General features: G+C 42.4%; 1 long non-coding RNA gene across 1 annotated transcript; it reads left to right on the top strand.

Moving 5' to 3' along the window:
• The first annotated feature begins 13,024 nt into the window (after positions 1-13,024).
• LOC130196176 (uncharacterized) lies at positions 13,025-18,641 on the top strand. Its single transcript, XR_008832197.1, has 2 exons — positions 13,025-14,809; positions 15,138-18,641. It is a non-coding gene; the product is annotated as an uncharacterized LOC130196176 (long non-coding RNA).
• Positions 18,642-25,364: the final 6,723 nt, after the last annotated feature.

Here is a 25,364-nt window from a genome sequence, read left to right as displayed (position 1 = left end):
TAATCCAAGCTTGTCAACAATACCTGCAGTACGACATTTCAACACCTCCCACTCCCTTCCACCTGCTTCAGGCCTCCACCATCATCCACGCCAAAAACCCAATCACAGGACATATGACTACAGGCCCGTCCCTACTTGTGGTCATGAAGTCCTTGAACGCTTGGTCCTGTAACCTCAAGCTCCCCCATCGGACCTGCGTTCCACAAGCAACTTGAGACGATGTCAACAGGCTTCTAATCCTCACATCGTCCCGGGACAGCCGGTCCGTGTGGATTAGTCTGTTAATCATTCGCCTGCTGCAGGCATTAGTATCGATCCACCGCAGGTGGATCAAATTCTACACAAACAGTAGTGGGGAAAAGCTAGGCTCCGGCACCAGATTCCAAGGCTGTTTTTTTGTTCTCCCTGTACACCAACAGCTGCACCTCCAGTCACCAGTCCGCCAAGCTCCTAAAGTTCGGATGACACCACCCTCATTGGACTCATCTCTGGCGGGACGAGACCGCCACAGGTGGGAGACTGACCACCTGGTGACCTGGTGCAGCCAGAACAACCTGGAGCTCAACGCCTGAAGACAGTGGAGATGGTTGTGGATTTCAGGAGGAATGCAGCCCCACCCGCCCCTCATCCTGTGTGACTCCCGACGCTGTGGAGTCCTACCGCTTCCTGGGCTCCATCATCTCCAGACCTCAAGTGAGCTGAACATCGGCCCATCTCCAAGAAGGCCCAGCAGAGGATGTTCTTCCGAGGCAGCTGAGGAAATTCAACCTGCCAGGGAAGATGATGGTACAGTTCTACACGGCCATCGTTGAGTCCATCATCTGCTCCTCCATCACCGCTCTGGCACCCTGCAGCCACAGCCAAAGACAAGTGCAGGCTGCAGAGCATCATCCGCTCGGCCGAAAGGGTTATCGGTTGCAATCTGCCTTCCTCCAGGTCCTGTTCACTTCCAGGTCACTGAAGCGCCAGAAAGATTGTCGCCGACCCCTCCCACCCTGGACACTCCCTGAGTCCCTCCTCGGGAGGAGGCTGCGTCCATCATGACCACGACCTCCCGCCACACCAATAGCTTTTTTCCCGACGGCGGTCGGCTCATCAATGGACCCCGGACTGACTGACTGTCACCCCAGGACCACCACCCTTCTTCCACCTTCCTCTCTCCTCCTCCTTCTTCCGCCTCCTTCCTCTTCCTCCTCCTCCCTCTTCCTCCCACCTCCTCCCTCCTTGTGCTGATTGTTGTTTGTCATGTCCAAATGTTGCACCTTCCACCAAAAAAATTCCTCGTTTGTTTGTGAAAACATTCATTCTTTGGCAATAAACCTGTTTCTGATTCTGATTCTGATTCTGATTCTATGGGCTGAGGGAACATACGGGTCTCTGATCTGCCAAAGTCCAATCACGGCGCACATTTTTGCGACCCAAGATTCACGGTTTCATCCGCCAATGAGAAGCCGTCATTGCCAAAACGACTGAAATGTTGTATCGATGCCGTACACACACGTTAGATCGCCTCCAAAAAGGGGAGGGGCTTCTCTCCGTGATAATGGCGATATATTATATTTTTCACATTAACTTAAGTGGTTGTTGACAGGGCTTACGGTCTCCCACACACATTTAACGCGTCAACACGGTATATTTACTATTTAAATGATTTGGCATATAATGTTTTTTGACAGGAAATTTTTTTTTTCTTCTTTTTTTTCATCTCAAAATTTTAAGAGGGGCGGCGCCCTAGCGCCCCCTATGGACGAACCGCCACTGATACTGACAATAGTATAGACCAGGGGTCCCCAAACCCGGTCATGACCGACCGGTCCGCTTGGTTGGAACCGGACGCGGGAAAAAAGTGAAAAAATAAAGTTAAATTTTTTTTAATCAGTCGGAAAATATTTTATTTTGAAAAAGGACCGGATCCACCCGTGTGTACGTCTGAGCCGCGTTCAGGAGTCTTAAAGTTCGGGTTTAGCAGGCGAGTCTCACGCGAACCCTCTGCTTATGCACATTTCAGTGACAAATTCAACAGATTCAACCTGCTCAATGAATTCTGTCACTTCAGGGAAATGACAACTGTTTTCAAGTTGGCCGATAAAGTCGCTGCTGTGTGGGCGAGTGAACAGCGGAACATTCTACATGTTTCAGACGTTGACCGGGTGGAAGAGGCTTTTAAAAGAGTTTGAGCGGTACTCCAACCACAAAAGACCCGACTGCAACAGAATAGACCTGCAACCCATTTGTAAACAAACCCACCCGGTGAATCGAGCCCGTCCGAGCTAGAAAAAAATGTGCTGGAGATGCAAATGACGGTGGCCTTAAGGGACATTTCACACAACAACTCTGCCTGTTCTAATGACAGCGACCAGAACTCAGTTAGGAGCACCGGACCAAACACACGTCTGTGTCGCCGTCTCCATCAGCGGCTCGTTGCAGGTAAACAAGCGCACGGCTCACACTAATTCGGCGTAATGATGAGTTGTAGTTTTGGCACTATATGCCCTTCGTATAATTGTATGACGTCATATGTATTACGTCATTTATATTGCCGGTCCGTGAAAATTATTTCTGACACGGAACCGGTCCGTGGCTCAAAAAAGGTTGGGGACCACTGGTATAGACTACACAATACCTCTGCTAACAATTGACAATCTCTTTGTTTCACAATATATTCTGACAGACTCATGTTTGAGAAAATAAGTGTTTACTTCATCCTTTTGCAGACAAGAAGGGGACACGCAATATCAAAATATGTGTGTCATGCAAAGCCAGCATTTATGTTGCATGCAAAACATGTTCAAGATGTAAGGCACAACAGCCACACAAGGACAGACTGGTCAAGGAGAGAAATAAATTTGCAGCTGAGGAAAAGGAGTGGAAGGAAAGAGTTAAGAAAAACGGCAATGGCACTCATGTGTTAGACTCCAGCCTCAAAATGGTAAGTACACAATTAACACAATTCAAAATACTACAGGGATGATTTACTCCCCCCCCACCCCCAATAATAGTCATAGCTCAATAATGTGGCTTATAATAAATCATTTTGATTGTGAATTGATTTTGTTTGTGATTTTGGGCCGGTCTGTACGTTTAACACATTTATATCATATTGATGAGCATTAAAATCAACTTAATTTAATTTTAATTTAATTTATTTATTTAGAGAATAAGGGACAGTGCATATTGATTGACAATACAATGTACATGTAAATATGCCAGATTATAGCCGGGAGGCTAGTTTCCATCTGTAGTCCCTTGGCAGGTTGATGTAATTTAAGAATGCAAGCAGAGTGAAATGGAAAGCACACATCACTTCACACATGACAGTACAGTAATACAAAAGAAGAAAAAAAGATTAATAAAAAGGTGCATGCAAGACATTTGGATACCGTGCGGATTAACTCTAATGGTCACAGGGCTGATTAAGTCTGAGCCATGCCTTCAGGTGGCCTTTGAAGGTGACCAGGCTGGGGCTTTCCCTTATAGAAGGATGTAGGCTGTTCCACATCATGCATCCTTTGAAGGACAGCACATTTTGCTCAAACAGGGTTTTTCTAAATGGGACCTCACAGTCCCTGTTTGTGACAGCTCTGGTGGACAGAGTGGAGTTAATAGATCGATGTTTGATAAAGGTTTTAAGGGGGGGTGGCGCTAGGCCATTTAGTATTTTGAAAATCAAACAGGCCGAAGTGAATTTTCTAAAATTATTAAAACTTAACATTTTGTATTTGGTTAAAATATAGCAATGATGATACTTAAATGGTTTTTTATCCAGTATTTTCAATGCTTTTTTATAGAGTAGTTCGACCGGTTTAATAACTATTGAGCTTGTCATAGACCAACTGGTTAAGCAGTAACTCACATGTGAGAGTATCATAGAGTGTAAAAACAGCAAAGCTGATAATGATTGCCTAGGTGCTGCATTCATCTCATTGTTGGACTCGATTGGCTTCTGTCAGAGTACAGAAACCCACTCACAGCTTTGGCCACACGCTTGATCTTGTTCTTACTTATGGCGTTGACATTGAGCATTTGAAGGTCTTCCCACAGAATCCTCTTCTGTCAGACCACAACCTCATAACTTTTGAATTTATACTACCGGAGTGTACTCCGTTAGTCAAAAGTTTCTACACCAGATGTCTAACTGACAGTGCTGTAGCCAAATTTAAAGAAGCGATTCCTTCTGTATTTGATTCGATACCACGTCTCAATCTAACAGAGGACTCCTGGTCTAACTTTAGTCCGTCCCAGATTGATCATCTTGTTGACAGTGCCACAGGCTCTCTGAGAATGACACTGGACTTGATAGCCCCTCTGAAGAAGAAGACAGTGAGGAAGAGGAGGTTTGCTCCCTGGTATAACCCTCAGACCCGCAAACTAAAGCAAACGTCACGAAAGCTTGAAAGCATATGGCGTTCAACTAATCTGGAAGAATCCCGCTTAGTTTGGCGAGATAGTCTTAAAACTTATAAGAAGGCCCTCCGTAATGCCAGAGCAGCCTATTACTCATCAGTAATAGAGAAAAATAAAAACAACCCCAGGTTTCTCTTCAGCACTGTAGCCAGGCTGACAGAGAGTCACAGCTCTGTGGAGCCGAGTATTCCTATAGACCTCAGTGGTAAAGACTTCATGAACTTCTTTAATGAAAAGATTGTAACTATTAGGGACAAGATTAATAATCTCTTGCCCTTAACCAGTGCCAATCTGTCCTCAAGTGGAATGGCCTTGGAAACCGCTGTATGCCCTGGTGTATATTTGGAGGCCTTTTCTCCCATCAACCGTGACCAATTATCTTCAACGGTTTCTACTTCTAACCCGTCAACCTGTCTCTTGGACCCCATCCCGACGAGGCTGCTTAAAGACGTTTTGCCTTTAATTGGCAGCTCTCTATTAGATATTATCAATGTGTCTCTGCTAACAGGCCACGTACCACACTCCTTCAAAGTGGCTGTTATTAAACCTCTCCTGAAGAAGCCCACTCTGGATCCAGAGGTGTTGGCTAACTACAGACCGATCTCTAACCTCCCCTTCCTCTCCAAGATCCTTGAGAAAGTGGTCGCAAATCAGTTGTGCGACTTTCTACATCATAATAGTTTATTTGAGAAATTTCAATCAGGATTTAGAAAACACCACAGCACCGAGACGGCACTGGTGAAAATTACAAATGACCTCTTAATGGCAGCAGATAAAGGACTCCTCTCTGTCCTGGTCTTGTTAGACCTTAGTGCTGCATTCGACACCATTGACCATGACATCCTGTTACAGAGACTGGAGCAGTCGATTGGCATTTCAGGCACGGCACTAATTTGGTTTAAATCCTATTTATCAGATCGATCTCAGTTTGTATTTGTAAACGATGACGCCGATAACCACCAACGTTAATCACGGAGTTCCACAAGGTTCTGTGCTTGGACCAATTTTATTTACCTTATACATGCTTCCTTTGGGCAATATTATCAGGAAACATTCCATAAACTTTCATTGTTATGCAGATGATACTCAACTATATCTATCGATAAAACCAGAGGAGAGCAACCAACTCGGTAAAATTCAAGCATGTCTTAAAGACATAAAAACATGGATGACCTGCAATTTCTTGATGTTAAACTCAGACAAAACCGAAGTAATTTTAATCGGCCCTGAGCACCTCAGAGATCAATTATCTGGTGATGTGGTTTCTGTAGACGGCATTGCCCTGGCATCCAACACCACTGTAAAGAATCTTGGCGTTATCTTTGACGGGACTTGTCCTTTAACTCCCATGTAAAGCAAATCTCAAGGACTGCATTCTTTCATCTACGTAATATTTCAAAAATCAGGCACATCTTGTCTCAAAAAGATGCAGAAAAATTGGTTCACGCATTCGTTACTTCGAGACTGGATTACTGCAACTCCTTATTATCAGGCTGCTCTAATAAATCTCTTAGGTCCCTCCAGTTGATCCAGAATGCTGCAGCTCGTGTTCTCACTAAAACTAAGAAAAGAGATCACATCACTCCTGCACTAGCTGCTCTGCACTGGCTACCCATAAAATCAAGAATCACTTTTAAAATTCTTCTCTTAACCTACAAAGCCTTGATTGGTGATGCTCCATCATATCTTAAGGAGCTTGTAGTACCATATTGCCCCACTAGAGAGCTACGCTCACTAAATGCGGGACTACTTGTAGTTCCTAGAGTCTTAAAAAGTAGAATGGGAGCCAGAGCCTTTAGTTATCAAGCTCCTCTTTTATGGAACCAGCTTCCACCTTCAGTTCGGGAGGCAGACACAGTCACCTCGTTTAAGAGTAGACTTAAGACCTTCCTCTTTGACAGAGCTTATAGTTAGGGCTGAATCAGGTTTGCCCTGGTCCAGCCCCTTGATATGCTGCTATAGGCTTATAGCTGCCGGTGGACGTTTTAGGATGCACTGAGTACCTATCTCCTCTTTTTTTTCTCTCCTTAAGGATGAATTTTCATCTCTCAATCACACCTTACTAACTCTGCTTTCTCCCCGGAGTCCTTTTGACTTCACGTCTAATGGGGTCATCGGACCCTATGAGACGACATAGATCCTATCTGCCTGATGGATCATCGAGGTCTGGGTCGTGGAATTCCTGCTCCTGACTACGCCACTGTCCTGTTGAGACTCCGCCCACTGTTGAGCCTCCTCCCCACCGCCATCTGCCTGATGGATCGTGGAGGTCTCCATCGTGGAATATGCCTACTATGAACTATTCATACACTCTGTCACATTCATTGAATGTATTTAAACTCTAAATCTGTCCTTCTGTACACATTACATCTATTGCATCTGTCCATCCTGGAGAGGGATCCTCCTCTGTTGCTCTCCTGCAGGTTTCTTCCCTTTTTTTCCCCCTGAAGGGTTATTTGGGAGTTTTTCCTGGTCCGATGTGAGGTTTTGGGGCAGGGATGTCTATGTGTACAGATTGTAAAGCACTCTGAGACAAATTTGTAATTTGTGAAATTGGGCTATACAAATAAACTGAATTGAATTGAATAGTCGATAGAGAGTTTCTTATTTGTTTAAAATTATGTATATGGAAGTTTATGGTTTTCGACATCATTTTAACATGGCTCCTAAAGGAGAGTGTGGAATCAAGCATAATGCCTAAGTATTTGAACTTATTAACAACATTCAGTTTCTCAGTTCCCAAAAACACATTAGAATGTGCAACAGTTGAGGATTGCTTAGAAAAGAACATACACACTGTTTTTTTCGTGTTCAATGAGAGACAGGACCTGGTGAGCCAGCCTTGAATATGACTCAGAGCAGTAGAGAGCACTCGTGCTGCCTCCTCACTATTTTTGGCCACCGTAAAAATGACCGTGTCATCAGCATACAGCTGAACATCCACATTGAAGCAAGAGTCAGGTAAGTCATTAATATAAAGAGAGAATACAATGGGCGCCAGTATGGATCCTTGGGGGACCCCTACTGGACAGCCCAGGTAAGAGGAGCTGACACCATCAACCACAGTACATTGTTCTCTATGGGATAAATAAGATCCAAACCATTTGATGGCTTGATCAGAGAAGTTGAAGCCTAACAGTTTGCTTAGTAGCACATCATGGTTAACTGTATCGAACGCTCTTTTTAAATCTAAAAATACAGCACCTACGCAGCTCTTCTTATCTAATAAACTTTTTAATTTCTCCATGAGCATAACCAGTGCAGATTCCGTGGAATGATGCGGTCGAAAACCAAACTGCATGGGGTGCAGGGGGGTTTGACCATTATTAAGGAATTCTATTATTTGTTTAGCGATCCATTTTTCTATAATTTTAGAGATGCTAGGCAAAATACTAATTGGTCTGTAGTTGTTCATATCGGAGCTATCCCCCGATTTGAACACAGGGATAACTGAGGCCATCTTCCATGCTCCAGGAACCATCGAGTGTCTAATAGATAGGTTCACTAGGTGCATGATTGGGGGTGCCAGCGCCTCCTTGTGTGATTTTAAAAAGCTGGTGTCGAGACCATGGATATCCTTGGCTTTAGAGTTGTTCAAAGCATTAATAATATTAATGACTTCTGTCACAGTGATTTCTTGAATACAAAATGTTATCAGTGAATTGTCTGCAGCTCTATTTACCGGACTATCAGAGCACACGGGTGAAATGAACTGTTTAGATATATCTTCAATAGATTTAATAAAAAAGGAGTTTAATTCCTGTGCCAGAATAACGGGTCCCGCACCAGCTGATTGTCAACTCTTAGTTCTAGGCCTTTATTATCCTGCTTATGTTGTTTCCTGTTAGCTTGTTTATATTCTGCCAGATTGTTTTACTGTTCCCCCTAGCATTTTCAATAATTTTTATAAAAAAATCTGCTTTGGCCTTTCGCAGCTCCAGCGTAACTTTGTTTCTGGTAGCTGTGAAAATATGTCTGTCTGTACTTAACCCTGATTTTATGGATTTTTTGAGAGCCATATCCCTTCGCTTCATTAAGTGTACACAATCTGGGCTGAGCCAGGGAAGGGTGGTTTTATTCCTCCTACGGCTCCCTTGTCTGGAGAAAGGGAAAATTACCCCCTTGATTTGAGAGAGGAAAGAGTCGCTGCAGATATCTGCATTTTCACATTTATGAAGATCATCCCAATTGATGTCTTTTAAGGCTTTTTCTAGATTTTGTTGTTGGTTTTTGGGGATTATTCTAGTATTAGGTCGATTACTAGGGGTACTAGAAAAAGAGTTTTCAAAACGTTTTTTGTTAAGTTTTCTAGAAAAAAATTGCATTATGATCCGAGAGTCCCGTCAATAAGTTATGGGTTTTGGTGACTCTCTCGGGTTTGTTAGTGAAGACTAGGTCAATTCTAGTTTGTGAGCGGTGTGTGATTCTGGTGGGTCGCTCTATTATCTGGGTGAAGTTGAAATACTCCGTTATAAGTTTAAGATTTTTTCTCTCCTTTTTATCGTCCCAGTTTACATTAAAATCTCCAAACAACAGAATTTCTTTTTTATGATTACACGAATTAAGAAGTGCTTTAAGGTGATCATAAAATTCAGCTTTAGCTGAGGGAGCACGATAGATGCAGATAGCAGTAAGAGACATTTCATTTGAGAGAAAGATGTTAACACCAATACCTTCCAATATGTTGCCACCAGGCCACACCATCTGGTTACATCTCAGGTTATTTTTTACATAGAACAAAACCCCCCCTCCTTTCCCATGAACCCTATCTTTCCTGAAGGTCTTGTATTCTGGGAGTGTTATCGCAGCTTCGGGTGAGGAGCTGGATAACCACGTTTCGGATAGTCCCATAAAATCAATGTTCGAATTATTTAAAAGATGTTCCAGCTGCTCCCGTTTTGGGACCATGCTGCGGACATTTAAATGGCCCCCAAGTAAGCCTCTTTTACACAATGGGTCCCAGATTGATCTTGCATGATTTAAGGTCTGGAAAATATGCAGAGATCGGTGTCTTTTTAATATGGGGTTTCTGACCTTAGCTGTGTTGGTATGCGGAGCCGAGGGTAGCATTGCTACTGCGTTGGTGGTGGCCGTGGAGAGAGCCGCTGTCGCGCTGGTGGTAGCCGGGGTTAGCATCCCTGCCGGGTTGGTGGTGGAGAGAGCAGCTGTCGCGATGGTGGTAGCCAGGGTTAGCATCCCTGCCGTGCTTGAAGTGGCCGTGGGTGGCGGATAGCCGGCAGCCAGTAGCGGTGTTAGCGGGAAGGTACATGCTAACAGAGGCCATGGCGGTAGTAACTGTGGTGGTGTTAGCCACATTATTCGGTTGCCTATTGTGACCGGTTGTATCGCTGGCCATGGCGGCGTTGCCTGTATTAGCGATGTGGTTTCCAAAACCTGCGGGCCAGGATTAACCTCAACGTCGCCGGCCAGTAGCAATATAAATGCAAGATACAATAGTCTTAGAGTCTTACTGGGTGGGAAGGTTTTCTCCCGAATCGCAGAAGGAATTCTGGCTCGTCCATTGTTCAGAAAAAAAGTGTACAGGAGATGCTGGTTTCCCCATATCAGAGAGTAAGCAAAGTTGCATTGAAAGCGCTGTCGTGTAGATATTAAAAGCACACATAATATAAAAACAGTACACGGTATCCAACTATGAGTTAAAGCTTGTTTGTTAGTGGATAAAGTTAGTTTAGTCGACACACACGCAGCACCTGCCTCGCCGCGCGTGTGTACGGCGGCCATCATGCTGTGATAGGATATTGAAAGTGACATTGACAGTGTACTACAATATACTATCTATTTAATTGTGTTGTTAAAGCACATGGATCTTCATACTTTTCTGCCGTGAAATTCAGGTGTAATTTCAGGCTTGCATTTACTTATTTGCCTTTCAGTTGGACCGGCTTGCTGCGTTGGGGTACTTTCCAATTCTGCTTTTGGGGAAGAAACGGAGGAACAGCTACAGCGCTGATTTCCTCACCAGCATACAGATGAAGCTGAATGACCGATTGGAGGAGAACCTCAAGGACATTTTTTCAAAAATTGTAAATTGTGAGTATTTCAGTCACTGGTTTTGAATATTTTGAGACTACTGTCGATTTATTTGTTTGAAAATCTAATATTTGAGATTATTATTTCTTCTTTATTACAGTGCACTTCAAAAGGCCACATTCTGTGACAAAGGAAGATTCCAGGAAAGAGCAAGGTACAAGTAACCTGTTATGTTGGACAATTAATACACTCTTTTAGAAACCGGGGGAAATGAAAACTTGGAGTTATCAAAAAATAGCTTGTTAATTAGAAGTACTTAATGATTGGCATGAAGTCAGTCCGTACTTTATATAGCACCACAGTGAACATTTTTAAGTTTGTGATGTTATTTTCTGATTTTAGCCCTGACAATGGTTTTAAAATCAAAATGTTTTAGATTAGAATCCTATATGTCTGATATACAGAAAGTCACAGCAATGCCCAAAAGGAAGAGCAAAAGAAGGACGAGCAAGAAGAATGCACTTCTTTTGAAAAACCTGGACAAGGTTTGTTATGCCATTTGTAAATAAAGTGTAAAACAGATACTATGGTATTAACTATGTGTTTGGAAATGCACACGTTTTTTAATGCACAAGTTTTTCCTAAACTGTTATAAAGTTGTTGAAATGTAATATTTCTGGACTTAAAACATGTCCGAAAATGTTTTGCTCTTAACATGTTGCCATATCTCCCACATGCCTTTTTATATACAAAGAGTTACATTAATTAAATGAAGGATTCAGCATATATTTTTGGGAATTTACTCTTGACAAATGTTTCTCTTTCGGGGAATTTGTCACTGCAGGCAAGAGTCGTAAACGAAAAATTCGAAATACAGGTATGTTTTGAAAATATTGATATTTTAACTTCATCCGACTGAGTGCACCTTTCTAGTTGTTACTGTTTCGGAATAATTCCACAAGTAATAAGGCATGTAAATGGCCATAACCAAAAATATAACAATTCATTCATTCATAGCTAAGATATGTAACAGTGATACTGCAATACCATGAATACAATGACTTCAAAATAAAGGAACAAGTAATGTGATTATCCATTTCACTTACAATTATAACAGTGTCCCAATTGTTTATCTACATAGGTGAAACATGTGCTGAATGCACAGAAAGATCAAAGACAGGGTCCTTTCTCTTTTCGAAAATTATTCGGAAAGTAGAAGACAAAGTAAGTTTCATGCATTATTAGCATGCATACATTGTATGTAAATACAGGGCAACCTGTGGCATTGTGAAGACTAAATATTGTGCAAAAGGCCAACAATCACCTGTACAATGTGTTGTATTACAGGTACTCCTTCAGTGGCGTCCCTGCAGAACATGGTAAATATCCAATAATGTTCTACCTACATTTGTGCTGAGAGGAAGGATTTGGTAAATAATCCACATTGGTAACCCAGAAAGAATGGTGTTGGACAGGCTACTTTTACAGATGTGGCTTTCTTTTATAGGCTTGTCACCTCAACAATTAATACTTGAAGCAGGAGGCACTGTAAAAATGCAAAAAGTAATAGACAAGATCAGAGACAAACTTAAAATTGGAAGACATAATTGCTTGATGACAAACTGAGTGCAGCCTGTGCAGGTGTTTCCCTTCACAGTCTGGACTCTGGAGTACTCTGCTTTAGGTAGGATCATGTTGGGACTTCTGACTGCAGGACCATAATTTTTTTAAGTGTATTTGTTTAAACTCTTGCTCGTGTTGATTCTTTATTTTCACGAGTAAAAAGTTGGTATTTGACAGGCATTCAAATAGATTAATATTAGTGCTGTGAAAAATAACGCGTTAACTCAGTTAATTAAATTACAGGTTTAACTAGTTTTTTTTTTAAACGCATTTAACGCATGCGCAGAATAAGCTTCCAATCTGTCTGTTGTTGGTCGTCGGGACGAAAAAAAAGTCACTTGCAAAATGAGCTTCCAATACATCACTTCAATCTGAACTCTGTCCGCTCTCATGCAGACGGTCTGTTCATCGGTAATGATCCTTCCGCAGGTTCACCTCCGGAAACCTTGTTACGACTTTTACTTCCTGTAGATCAGGGTCTCAACACGTCGATCGCGACCTGCCAGTCGATCGCGGCGTAGTGTCGGTAGATCGCATGACATTAAAAAGATTGGCCCGCCCCTGACATGTTCTCTATAGCACGTCTTTGTTCTTTTATTAAACTAAACGTCTGTTGTTGATCGTATCTCCACAGCAGCATGTCATTTCTGTCTCTTCGCGTTGCGTTAACACTTATCGATCTCCGCCTCGCGCCACAGAGCTCCGTGCGCGCATCGGGACCAGCAAAAAAAAAGTCACTTGTCAATCTGTCCACCTGTCCGGGCCGGTGAGGTTTCAGCTTTGCAGCGGTGTCCCCGCCGTCCCTTTCATCACGGCCCAGTTCATGAAGAAAACCCACACAGTCAGTTTGCCTCAGCAGCTGCTAGAGGAAGACTAGAGGCCTTTAGATTGTATCATGGTGGAGTTAATGGTTGACAAACAAGAGAAACATGTTCTGTTTAACCCTCCTGTTACCTTTACATTTACTAACATATTTTACCCTCGGGGTCAATTTGACCCTGTTGGAGTAGAAAATGTATCAACAGCTGTCTCTCCCATCTGTCTATGGGAGATAATCTAATCCTGTGTGGGGTCATGTGAAAAGGTCACTTCCTGTGTTGAGGGGAGGCAGAATAAACAAACCTTCAGGGGCCTCCTATTACTTATCGAGTGGTAACAGATGGGCTCTGGAATGTGTACGTCTCGGCGATGTGTATAAGAAGAGACGAGTCGACGAAGAAGGCAGCATTAAGTCAGAAACTTCTCATAAGGAGGGTTCAGACTTTGCTCCACTCAGCTGGGTGTTTCCATGACTTGTTTGATGTGATTACTTATTTGTTCCATGACTTATTTGTCTAGTTGAATCACTTGTCCACTTGTTTGTACCTGGCTCACATTCTGATCATTTGTGAACTTGTTACTATATAATAAAGTGTGATAAGACCACCGTGTTTAGAATACTTTTGATTTCTCACAAGGCATCGGAACATTTATTCCACCACAAATGGCGACGAGGATGCGATGGACGCGCTTGACGGGGACTCCGGCTGAACGGCAGATGGCCATAATATAGATGAATCCTCCCCCGAGGGTGAGAAGCTGCCGTTCAGACGGAGACCGGACGGCCGATCCAATCTAGTTGAAGTAACAACGAAAAACACGCGGTGAGAGATTAAGATTATTTTGAGATCAATCAAGTCATGAAAATGGAAATTGGAAATTTTTAAAAGAAAAATCTCACAATCAGATGTTGTTAACAGACGTGTTTTGAAAACTGTTGGGTTCTCTAGTGGTTTGTAGGCACCAATTTGGCGCACACTTCTCAGGGAAAACAGTTAGCAGTTTTTAGAGATAGCAGCGGTCGCTTACTTGCCTTAGTCATCCATGTGTATTGTTTGAAATTTTGTATAGAAAATTTATTGACGCACACTGCGACATAATACACGAATGATTAGAGATGTGTAGTGCTCAGAGTAAGAGTGAGACCGTTGAGAGCCATGTGGTCCCCATCCTTCCGCCTCTGTGTAAGTTTATGTCTGATCGATATCCTGGAAGCTGGGATCAAATGCAAAAGTGGATAGAGATTGGTTTTCCATCAAACGGAAGTTTGAGTGAAAATCAATTACAACAGTTGGAGGTATCACTGGGGGAAATGGAGAGGAACGCAACAGCTCAGCATGCAGCCTTATCAAAAAAAAAAAAAAAAAAAAACTTACGAAGAATGTTAACAAGTGTCATTGCATTCACCCAAATACTGTGTATTGTTGTCTTTCTGAGATACTGAGAGAATCGGTGGCTCCAGACCTGGATTCCGCCCCCCCCCCTTTTGCTCCGCCAGCCTGCTTGCAGCAGCCTTCTCAGTCAAATGCAGCTTCACCGGACACAGTCCAAGAGGGACACAGACTCTGGAACAATGCAAAGACCATCTGAAAGAGCGTTTCGTGAGCGGGACGAGACCAAACTCCTGCAGATGGTGAGAAAATCATATGTTCCACTAACAGATGTCCTAAAGCACGCTGAACATGCTAAGGCGGAGTTGCACAGAAAAGAGATGCTTGCAATGATCAACACGCTCGCAAGGCAACTACGGAATATTCCCACATGGCAACTTGGGAGGACAAGAGGTCGAGGCAGAGGCAGAATGGATCTGAAGATATGATTCAAGAGTGTGCTACAACTGCGGAGGGCATGGACACTGGCGAACAGAGTGTCCGGAGCCCAAAAAGGAAGACCCGCTTTCGACACGGCTGAGCGGAGGGAGGCGGGGGAGGGGCGGATCCCAGAGACGGACAACCCTCTCCAGGACAAACAAGTAAGGCACACTACACAAAAGGGAAACAAAAGAAGCAAACCTTAACATTGATTTTCTAACCATCTTTAAAGATGGTTTGACTCAGAAGCAAAATCTCATTTGTAAAATTGAAATTCCCATTATTTTAGGCTATAAGAAATAGCTCAAAACCACTTTGTAGCGAAAAGAGTGAAAAACTAATATTAGACCATGGAGCTTCAGTTGCTCATGATCTTTTTCACATTGCATACTGTACTGCAGCAGAAGATTACATGCCATTATTCATAGGAAGTATTGGTGAGAGAGGGCTGCTGTTGTGTCTGGCTGTATGTCTCTCTCTCCATCCCAGGGGAAACTGTTCCTTGGAACCACTCCTCACGTATCATTGGCTAAACCGTCACACTGGAAATGGCAGGATCTGGGTCCGTGGCTACAACAACGTATCAACCTCTTGGACTTTAGACCAGCTGCAGAAGATTCGAGGATCGAATTTAGCGCGATTGGTGATGTATTTCGTATTGCATTGACCGACACAGTACATGTACGGAGAACGTTAGAGCTCACAGAAGAACACATTGAACATACAAGCTTGTATCCACTCATTATGACAACAGGTCAAATTCCTGAGTTGTCAAAAGTGCCACCTTCACTGTGGGCTGCACACAAATACGATGTGGGGCTCATAAAAGGCGCAGCACCATTGGTAGTGAGTCCTAAATCAGATTATAGGCCATGCCTAAAACAGTATCCAAAAAAAAAAAAAAAAAGAAGCCATCGATGGTATAAGACCAGTTTTTGAATCCCTTTTAAAAGAGAGGCATCCCTCTCATCCATGGTCCATGGTAGAAACCTTAGTGCACATGACTGACTGACTTAGACTATAAAAGCAAAAGACAGAAGAGAACTTAAAGACTTCCTTACTACAGGCCCGACCGGGGCCTGCCGAGACCAAACTTGATATGTATTTTATACATAGACCGAAATGACTGTTACATGAACTCCAGTTGTGTCAGCCTCATGGAGGAAAACTTAGGCCTGTGTCCGACTTCTCCTCGACACATGACTTGTTGTCACAGGTCTTCCTCTCTGTTGCAGCAGCTGGAGAAGCCATGGATTAACATCACGGGACATTGTGGGCTATTCTGATGTCACACTTATAGTCCCGCATGCAGTTTCCCACATCTTCCATGCCAGAAGACTTCTCACCTCTCTGCTCAGAGATGGTTCAGATATCATGTTGGAATAGCGTGACATTACGGTAAAACGCTGCGATGAACTTAACTCAACTACACTTCTTCCGACTGCAGATGATGGAGAGCCTCATGATCGTGTCCAGGTATTGCAACAGACATGCATCCCGAGACCTGATCTGTTGGACACACCTCCTTCCAATGCAGATTCAAGCTATCTGTAGCTATCCAGCTCACCCACAACGGGGCAGCGGTCAGGTTGTATGTTACATCACACACTTGTTGGTGTCAGGCTTACTGCACACCGATCAGTACAAGCAGCAGAGCTGATTGCACTCACAGGGGAATGTAAGGTAGCTAAAAAGGTAAAACTAACAATTACACAGGTTCACTTCATGTATCTGGAACGTACATGACCTTGGGCCTCTGTGGAAGACACAGAGGATTTCTAACAGTGGCAAACCTATCACACCACACGGTGGGGTTCAGCTGTTTTCAGTCGTTAAATGGGAAGCTCACATCTCTTCTTTTGACCTGTGTCAATAGTAAACATAGTGGCAGATCTGGTGGCAAAGGCGGCAGCCTTATCAGGCACCCCTTTTCCCCACATAGACTGATTCCAGTCCTTAGGCAGATCTTTCCACAATTCATTCTTTTGCCAATGCCCAGGAGCGCTCCCTATGGAACGCTCTGGTGCCACTCTTTGAGTCGAGGGTTTGACAGCCCAGACGGCAAGCCTTGTTTGCCACGCGCTCTCTTCCATACTTCTGGATTTTCTCATGGAGGAGACCACGTGGGCAAAGGGGGAATGGGTAATGCTCTAAATGCAAGTTCATACACCAGAGCATTTTCAACATTTGCAATAAATAACAACAGCAGGGTCACCGCCCTGCAGATACACTTTGTGAACAGTTAGTAATGTATTTTAAATCTCACAGTATTTAGGTTTTAACATCAGACATCATTGTTCTTATCATCCTCAGTCAGCTGGTGCGGTTGAACGAGAAAATGGTACCATTAAATCTAAACTGGCGAAATGTTGTGAAGAGACAGGCCTATCTTGGGTGAAAGCACTTCCGCTGGTGCTTTTTCACATGCGCATGCGAATCAGGAACAAACATGGCCTCAGCCCTTTTGAGATAGTGCTCGGGAGACCCCCTTGCACTGGGCTGGGTCCAGTAAGACATGCTTGACGACTGATCATAATGAAGACAGCATGCTAAGATATTGTGCTAATCTCTCATCCTCACTCTCAGCACTTCACACACAGGTGAAAGCTGCACTTCCCTCACCAGCCACTGCGATCCAGCATCACCTGAAACCAGGAGACTGGGTGCTCATCAAGGATCACAGGAGAAAGCATTGGAAGCAGAGACGCTACATGGGTCCCTTCCAAGTACTCCTGACCACAGAGACGGCGGTGAAAGTGGAAGGAAAAGCAACGTGGGTCCACGCCAGCCACTGAAAACGCATCCCAAACCCAGAGGGAGAAGGAGCAGCTGCTACGGGTCCGGACTAAAGGGGAAGGGTGAGAAAAGCGAGCGCCTTCCTCCATCAAGTAGTGTGCCAAGCTACCGACAAGCGCACCATTAGCAGTGACGTAACCAAGCACCTCACTCATTTTATGTGGCTGGGAAGAGAGAGGAGGGGAGCAAGCCCGTAGTTTCTCAAACCGCAAAGCTGTCATATATAAATCAGTGTGGTAGGAGGCGAAATCATGTGCGAAGGTGTAGCCACCCAAGAAGCAGCAGCGATGGAAGAAAGATCTCCAGCATCACGACCCCCCTTTAAGAAGCATGGGTGCAGCCAGAGCAAAAGCATCCACTCACTACTCTTTCTAACCAAAATAGCAATTATCTTGTTCCTTATCTATAAATTGCAATCACATAACATAGACGGCAAAGATACTAGCCCTTTCCATCTCTCCAGGAAGTGGCAGGAAGGGAAAAAAGTTTTCCACTGCCCAGCTGAACAATGTGATGCGAACAATTGTTCACTCTCCTCAATAGAGAATGATACTTGGGTTAATGTTGAGGACAATGTTTAAGCAAGCAATGTATTTACACAGTAGATTTAGCAAACCATAATCAATTTTGTATGTACTTCGTTGAGGTTGATGATGTGATGTTTTGAAATCTTTGTGAATCTACACCACGGATGTATGCTCTAAGAATGTTTTAACATTTTGTTACTATTTTTTTTCAGTTAAATTGTCAAAAATGACAAAAAGAGGGGATTGTTGGAGTAGAAAATGTATCAACAGCTGTCTCTCCCATCTGTCTATGGGAGATAATCTAATCCTGTGTGGGGTCATGTGAAAAGGTCACTTCCTGTGTTGAGGGGAGGCAGAATAAACAAACCTTCAGGGGTCTCCTATTACTTATCGAGTGGTAACAGATGGGCTCTGGAATGTGTACGTCTCGGCGATGTGTATAAGAAGAGACGAGTCGACGAAGAAGGCAGCATTAAGTCAGAAACTTCTCATAAGGAGGGTTCAGACTTTGCTCCACTCAGCTGGGTGTTTCCATGACTTGTTTGATGTGATTACTTATTTGTTCCATGACTTATTTGTCTAGTTGAATCACTTGTCCACTTGTTTGTACCTGGCTCACATTCTGATCATTTGTGAACTTGTTACTATATAATAAAGTGTGATAAGACCACCGTGCTTAGAATACCTTTGATTTCTCACAAGGCATCGGAACATTTATTCCACCACAGACCCCAGCAATTAAAACCTCCAGAAAATTATTAGAATTAATATTGCTTCCCAAGTTTAAGTGTGAGGTACTTTATGTTTGTTTGTTGACAACCTAAATAGCCCTTTAAATAAATAAAAAAGTTGATATTTCTTATATGTTTGACACAGTGAAAAACAGCCTGGGGTCAAATTGACCCCAAAGAACACCGACATTAAACATTGAATGGGGTCAAATTGACCCGAAAGGTAACAGGAGGGTTAAACATTCTGTTTAGGATGAAGATGTATTAATGTTCCATATGGAAGAAAACTGTTAAATAACTGCTGAGTTGCAGCACCATTGTATAGAAGAATGTATAAATGTATATATCCGTCTTTTGTCATAAATCTCTATGTTCTCACAAAATATACCGAGAATATCGGTAATATATGATTAATCATGATTAATCCACAAAAACCTGTGATTAACCCGATTAAATTTTTTAATCGTTTCACAGCCCTAATTAATATATTACATGTCATTTAGCATAGGCTTTTATCCAAAGCGACTTACAATAAGTGCATCAACCAAGAGTACAAACTCGGAACAACAAGAATACAGAAAGTAACATTTCTTCAAGAAAGTCGAACTACAAAAGTACCATAACTAGAACGGGCACTCGGTAGAGCGCATACCTTCACATATCACAAGATTGGGCATTTAATTATGAACATTTTGGCATTAGTTGCATGCCAATTGGACAAAAATGTATCGTGCTATGGTAAAAAAAAAAAAGTTTGACCTTTCCATGACCTTGACCTTGACCTTTGACCCGGTTGATCCCAAAATCTAATCAAATGGTCCCCGGATAATAACCAATCATCCTACCAAATTTCATGCGATTCAAGAACATTTTGACCTGTTCATGACCCTTGACCTTTGACCCGATCGATCCCAAAATCTAATCAACTGGTCCCCGGATAATAAACAATCATCCCACCAAATTTCATGCGATTCGGTTCAATACTTTTTGAGTTCTGCGAATAACACGCATACAAATAAATAAATACACGGCGATCAAAACATAACCTTCCGCATTTTCAATGCGAAGGTAATAAGTGCCATTTAAGTGCCACTGAAGTGCTAATCTGTGTTTTAATCCAGATATAGTCGGAAAAGATGCGTTTTTAGTTTCCGGCGGAAGATGTAGAGACTTTCTTCTGTCCTGATGTCAGTGGGGAGCTCATTCCACCATATATAGTTATTCCTTCCAATAAATACATATATATTCTTCTCTTATTCTTTTTATTAAGACAGATTTTCACAGCCGATGTATTGTGGCAGGGCATTATGTAACCGGGCCATTCAATTTAAAGTAAGTACATAACATTACTGTTTTTATCATTTGTGTCTTATCCCCATCTCTTTTAAATCAGTGGAATTAAGTGGAAGAATTCATGGGAGCCCCTTGAATCCCTGGACTTCAGCAACTGAGGTAAATTAATATATGAGGTAAATATAATATGTTGAATATAAAGCAGTAAGGTTATATTTCGAGACAATTAGGAGGTCACGGGTCCGTTAGCAGAGTAATGTGTGTGTGTGTGTGTGTGTGTTTGTGTGAGTGTGAAAAGATCTGTTAGTTTGCATACATGTCAGTGGATGAGGAAGGGTAAATGAAACATTAAAATGTGGTCTTTTTGCTTTCTTACAGGACTGGATGGAGAAAGGACAAGTGTCTCCCCCAAACCACTACTGTATTTTTGTTGTTCCTTGTAGTGTGTTTAATTAATTGTGTTCTAATCTAATCAAAAATAAATGTTGTCATAAATCTGTGTCCAGAATCTATTTTTATTTATTTATTTTATTTCTGATTACAAATATTTGACACAGTGCTGTTGTCAGTGTACATTTTCTGAATTGATAAGCACACACTGTTAAAACATGTTTCTCTGATCTCTCTCATCTTTCATTGAAGAGTGAATTTTTGACATCTTCAGAAACATTTAATCTTGCAACCATTCAACAAAGCATTACACCTCCTATTTAACACATTGGAAAGTGTTCCCTAAATTGTTCTAAAGTTGTTGAAATTGAACACCGGTGGATTTAAAGATGTCAACAAAAAACTGAGTAACAACCTGTGTTGAAGAATGAAGGTGTAGTTCAAATGCAGACACACGTGGGGGCGCTGTTCTGTCTGGTTCGTGAAGTGGGGCATTGTGCGCTCCTTTACGTGAAAGCGACGAAGAAGAAACGAGGGAGAAGTGACGTACTTCCTGTCCCTCAAGATATTCTCTCCCCAATTAAACAAGTAAATAAATATATTCGTAAAGGGCGATAGTGTCGTGATCTATGCATAACAAATTGTGACCGTTATACAGTCGATGGTGCATCTGATGGTTAGCAGGTCAAAAGCTGCAAAAGGGATCCCGAGTGTGCACTAACCGACATGCAGCAGGCTAACGTAAACACGGAGACGCGCGTCGGGATAGCCTCATTGCTACGTGTGTCACTTGTGTGACCTTCGACCTTTTGACGTATGAGGTCATTTGGGAATCCCCATTGAAGGAACGTTGTTAGAATCAGTTTAGGTGAGAAAGAAAGACACGGACAATTCCTATGACACATATCAATAGCAGACGCAGAACGCTGTCTTAATGCGCAGGCGATACAAACAAAAATACGATAATTCAATGAACCCATTCATTAAAAAGAAGTATGGAGGGGACACGTTTATTAGCCATCAAGCCACGAGACCTTTTCCAAGACATGACTTCTTAAAACCCTAGAACAGTAACTTTGGGTAATTTTCACCGACAAGATTGAGATCAAGTAATTTGCATTGCTTTTGTGTCACGCGTGACCCTAGCTTAACGGCTGCTCACTGACGTCACCGAAGGTAGGCGTCTCTCCCTGATCCAATCCCTGCCTTTTCTGTTTTTTTCAACAGACACGTCATCGGGTGCTTTTTCACCTGACGTTATTGATAGAGGTTAACACATTTTCGGGTATATTTTACCATTGCAGAGAGACTGCGCCTTCCCAGATACGAATGAACCGAAAAACAAGTTCATAGTTCCAATATCTTTATTTAAATCATAATATAACACATTTTCGGGTATATTTTACCATTGCAGAGAGACTGCGCCTTCCCAGACACGAATGAACCGAAAAACAAGTTCATAGTTCCAATATCTTTATTTAAATCATAATATAAATCATGTTTTATTCACAATTCCCACATTATTTCCCCGATGTTTCGCCCTTTTACAGGATACCTGCGTTTTTGTTTTATGAGAAGTAAATACGCCTATTGCTGTCATAATACGCAGGCGTTACAACATATAAAATAATCATAAATAAGAGGACGCTTTTTCCAATTAATAACAGCATTGTAGAAAAGCGAGACAACAAACGGCAAAGATACGTTTATTAGAGACGTATTTGTATTTGTAAAACGTCAAATACAAACGGAATATGGAGAGAAATACGTTCCAGTCAAACGTAATTTGGAGAGAAATACGTTTCAGTCGAACGTCACCGCGAATTGCATTTTAGGTCTGGGGGAACGTCATTTTTGTGATACAGGGTTGTTATTCCAGCACATCTGTATACTAAGGAACACGGACATTAATCCAGTTAGTTTTAGTTAGTTATCTTCACTAAAACTCAATAGTTCCTATTGTTGAGCTTTTATCAAGACTGTCTTTGTGTCATTTACCATATTTACATTTTTTATTTCCAAGCAGGTATAATTACATCGAACCATGACCAATAACTACTACTTCGTAATAATCCATCTTCCTTGTCTATCTTCTATCTCTTTGTCTCAAGCTTCTCCTATGAGCACAGCCAAATGAAGCCCGTCATGTCCTGGATGTCCCTGAGAAGGGTGCTCAAGTGTCTCCTGGCTGGTTCTCCTTTACTGGAGAAGCTCTCACTGGTCTCCCTGCCCTGCCCTCTGAACTGCGTTTTAAAGGATGTACTACATGTAATGGACTTGGACCAGTATCTCTTTGCAAATTCCACAAACTCACCTCCCATGCCACTTGGACGGATACAGCGTATTGACCTGCCGCGCACTGATGTGAAGATGATAACAGTGAGAAGTTTAATGCAACGGAGCAAGAGACTCAATCATGTAGATGTGAGTCACTGCTGGCGGATCAGTCAGCTCGAGTGGTTGAACTGCGAGACGTCCAGTAAAGTCCAAGTTGTCTGGTTGTGAAGAGATGAGCGGCTTCCCATACGGGAGCAACACTGTTAAAGGTGGACGTGAAGGAGGATAAATCAATTATTCAGATAAAAATACAATGCATACCTTTTACCATGTCAATTACATTCGTATCTCAACTCGTATGACTACAACTCTATAACTTGTCTTACTTCCTATTCAATGCTAAACATTGATTTTACAGAGTGTTTTTTTTCACTGACAAACTGCAATTTGTTCTCAAATCCAACCATGTTATTCCTATAGGACCTTAAATACATTGTATGATATCAATATGTGTGAGGTTGTCCTTTCAGGACACCATACAAGTAAAAAAATCACGAGATGTTTCAAGTTGTTCTTTGATTTTTTTAAATGTTGAATATTTGATATAGACTTAGCAAAGGATACCCATATTACTCCCTATGTTTATGGTATTTTGAAACAACCCAGACTGATAAAGTTGTTTTCTCCTATATTCCTATAGGACCTTACATTGTATCAATATGTGTGAGGTGGTCCTTTCAGGACACCATACAAGTAAAAGAATCACAAGATGATTTTTAAAAATGTTAAATATTTGATATAGACCTAGCAAAGGGTACTGTAGTGTTGTAATGGTTTGTATATATATTTGCACATGAAAATAAGAAAGTCTATGGTTTTAAATTAATACATAAGAAAGCTATGATAAACGATAAAGGATATAATGAAGGATATTCCAAAGAATGTATTATGAAAACATAGTAGAAAGTCCCTGAAAATATGATTATTGTATTATTCTTGCAACTGTACTACTGACTGTAAGATGTGTTGTGCTTATTATAACTATGGCAAGACGTGAGGATGAATGAAATGTATTGATTTTAGGAGGCGTAGTCAGAATGGGAGTTTCTACTAGAGCTCGTCATAACAGCTGTTTTAACCGGAAGTATATATGCTTTGTGATCCTTATTATTTTATTAAATACCTTATATTATAACTTTCTGAATCCGGAACTTTTTCCAGCACTATGACCTGGCAGATCTTTTTTTTTACTTAACAGTACCCAGATTACTCCCTATGTTCATGGTATTATGAAACAACCCAGACTTATAAAGTTGTTTTCTCCTCGTTCACATTCCAGCCAGTAGATGGCGATATTGCGCTTTAGTCCTTGTTGCAACCCGCTCTTAAAAGAAAACGAAGAAGAATAATGTGGGCGGGGGTTGCATTCGGTTCCTCAACTTCTTATCCGGGCAACGTGGAGTCAAAATCAAACGCACCGTGTTCGAGACTTCCACGTCACTTACCGGAGACCTGCCACATACGAGCTCAGCGTTAGCCAGCGGTTAGCATCTGGCGGCACTGAAATGTAACTAATATTTTTCAAGAAAAAGGAGGGACTTTCATGTATTTGCGAGTAAGTATGAAACGATGTAAAGGCCACGGACACATGACTTCTCAGTGTTGACACGGTGCGTAACGGGACATCTCGCTCCGTGAGCTAACCGACAGCCGAACACGTCACGTTCGTTACACCAACGTAGCTAGATATCCACAGACGTCTGTAAACGTTCGCTTACTTTATTTCTTATTTTTTAACTGGTTTTATTTCCCCTCTCGTCCTTTCTATTTGGGTCAGTTTTAATTCGTTTAAAATCCCGTTACAGCAGCGCAACGTAGCAATATATCCCAACAGATGAGTGTAACCCATCACTCGTCTTCCCGTTTTATCCACCGTGAGGCTGTTTTTCTCATTCAAGACCTCTGAAGTTACCTTACAGATGTTAAGATGTTCGCTCTTTGGTCCTGAAAGGTCACGATGACGAGTGCGGGACCAGCGATGGAGCCGTGGATCAAGCCACAGCTCCGATCTGCAGGAGACTGATTCTTGATTTACAGTTTAAGTACACTAACAAGTACAAGACATCTGCATCATGGGAAGGTTGGTTTGCTGTCATTCATGGGGATGGGGATTGTTTCGTGAACTTGTATCAAATCTCATCCTGGGATAATGTTAGTCGTACTCTGCTCAGGCTCTCTTCTCTTCCATCTGTTGAAAGGATCAGCTTCTCGTGCCTTTTCCCAGCACCGTGGCATTTCAGCCTCTCGTCCCAGGTTCTTCCTCGGCTCCTGGTACCTTCCCTCAGACAGCTGCTCTTCATCGGCCTGGTGCTCTGCCTCATAGGACTGCTCTACCTGCTGCTTGTCACTGGAAAGGGGCACGCCCGATGGATCAGAGAGGAAAATCACTTCCACAGGTAAACTGCTAAACATCTGCTCGGTGTTTATGTTGCAATGACCACAGGCAATGGTGTCTTAACACATCTCTGTTGTTCAAAAGGCACTTGGCAAAGGTGAATGATGTGGATGCAGCAGATACAAGCAACCCCAACCTGAACTACGGCCTGGTGGTGGACTGTGGCAGCAGTGGCTCCAGGGTATTTGTGTACTGCTGGCCCCGGCATAACGGTAATCCCCGTGAACTGCTGGACATTCGCAATGAG

The sequence above is a fragment of the Pseudoliparis swirei genome, chromosome 7 (assembly GCF_029220125.1).
Source record: "Pseudoliparis swirei isolate HS2019 ecotype Mariana Trench chromosome 7, NWPU_hadal_v1, whole genome shotgun sequence".
Lineage (NCBI taxonomy): Eukaryota > Metazoa > Chordata > Actinopteri > Perciformes > Liparidae > Pseudoliparis > Pseudoliparis swirei.
This window is presented reverse-complemented; position numbering and strand designations above follow the sequence as displayed.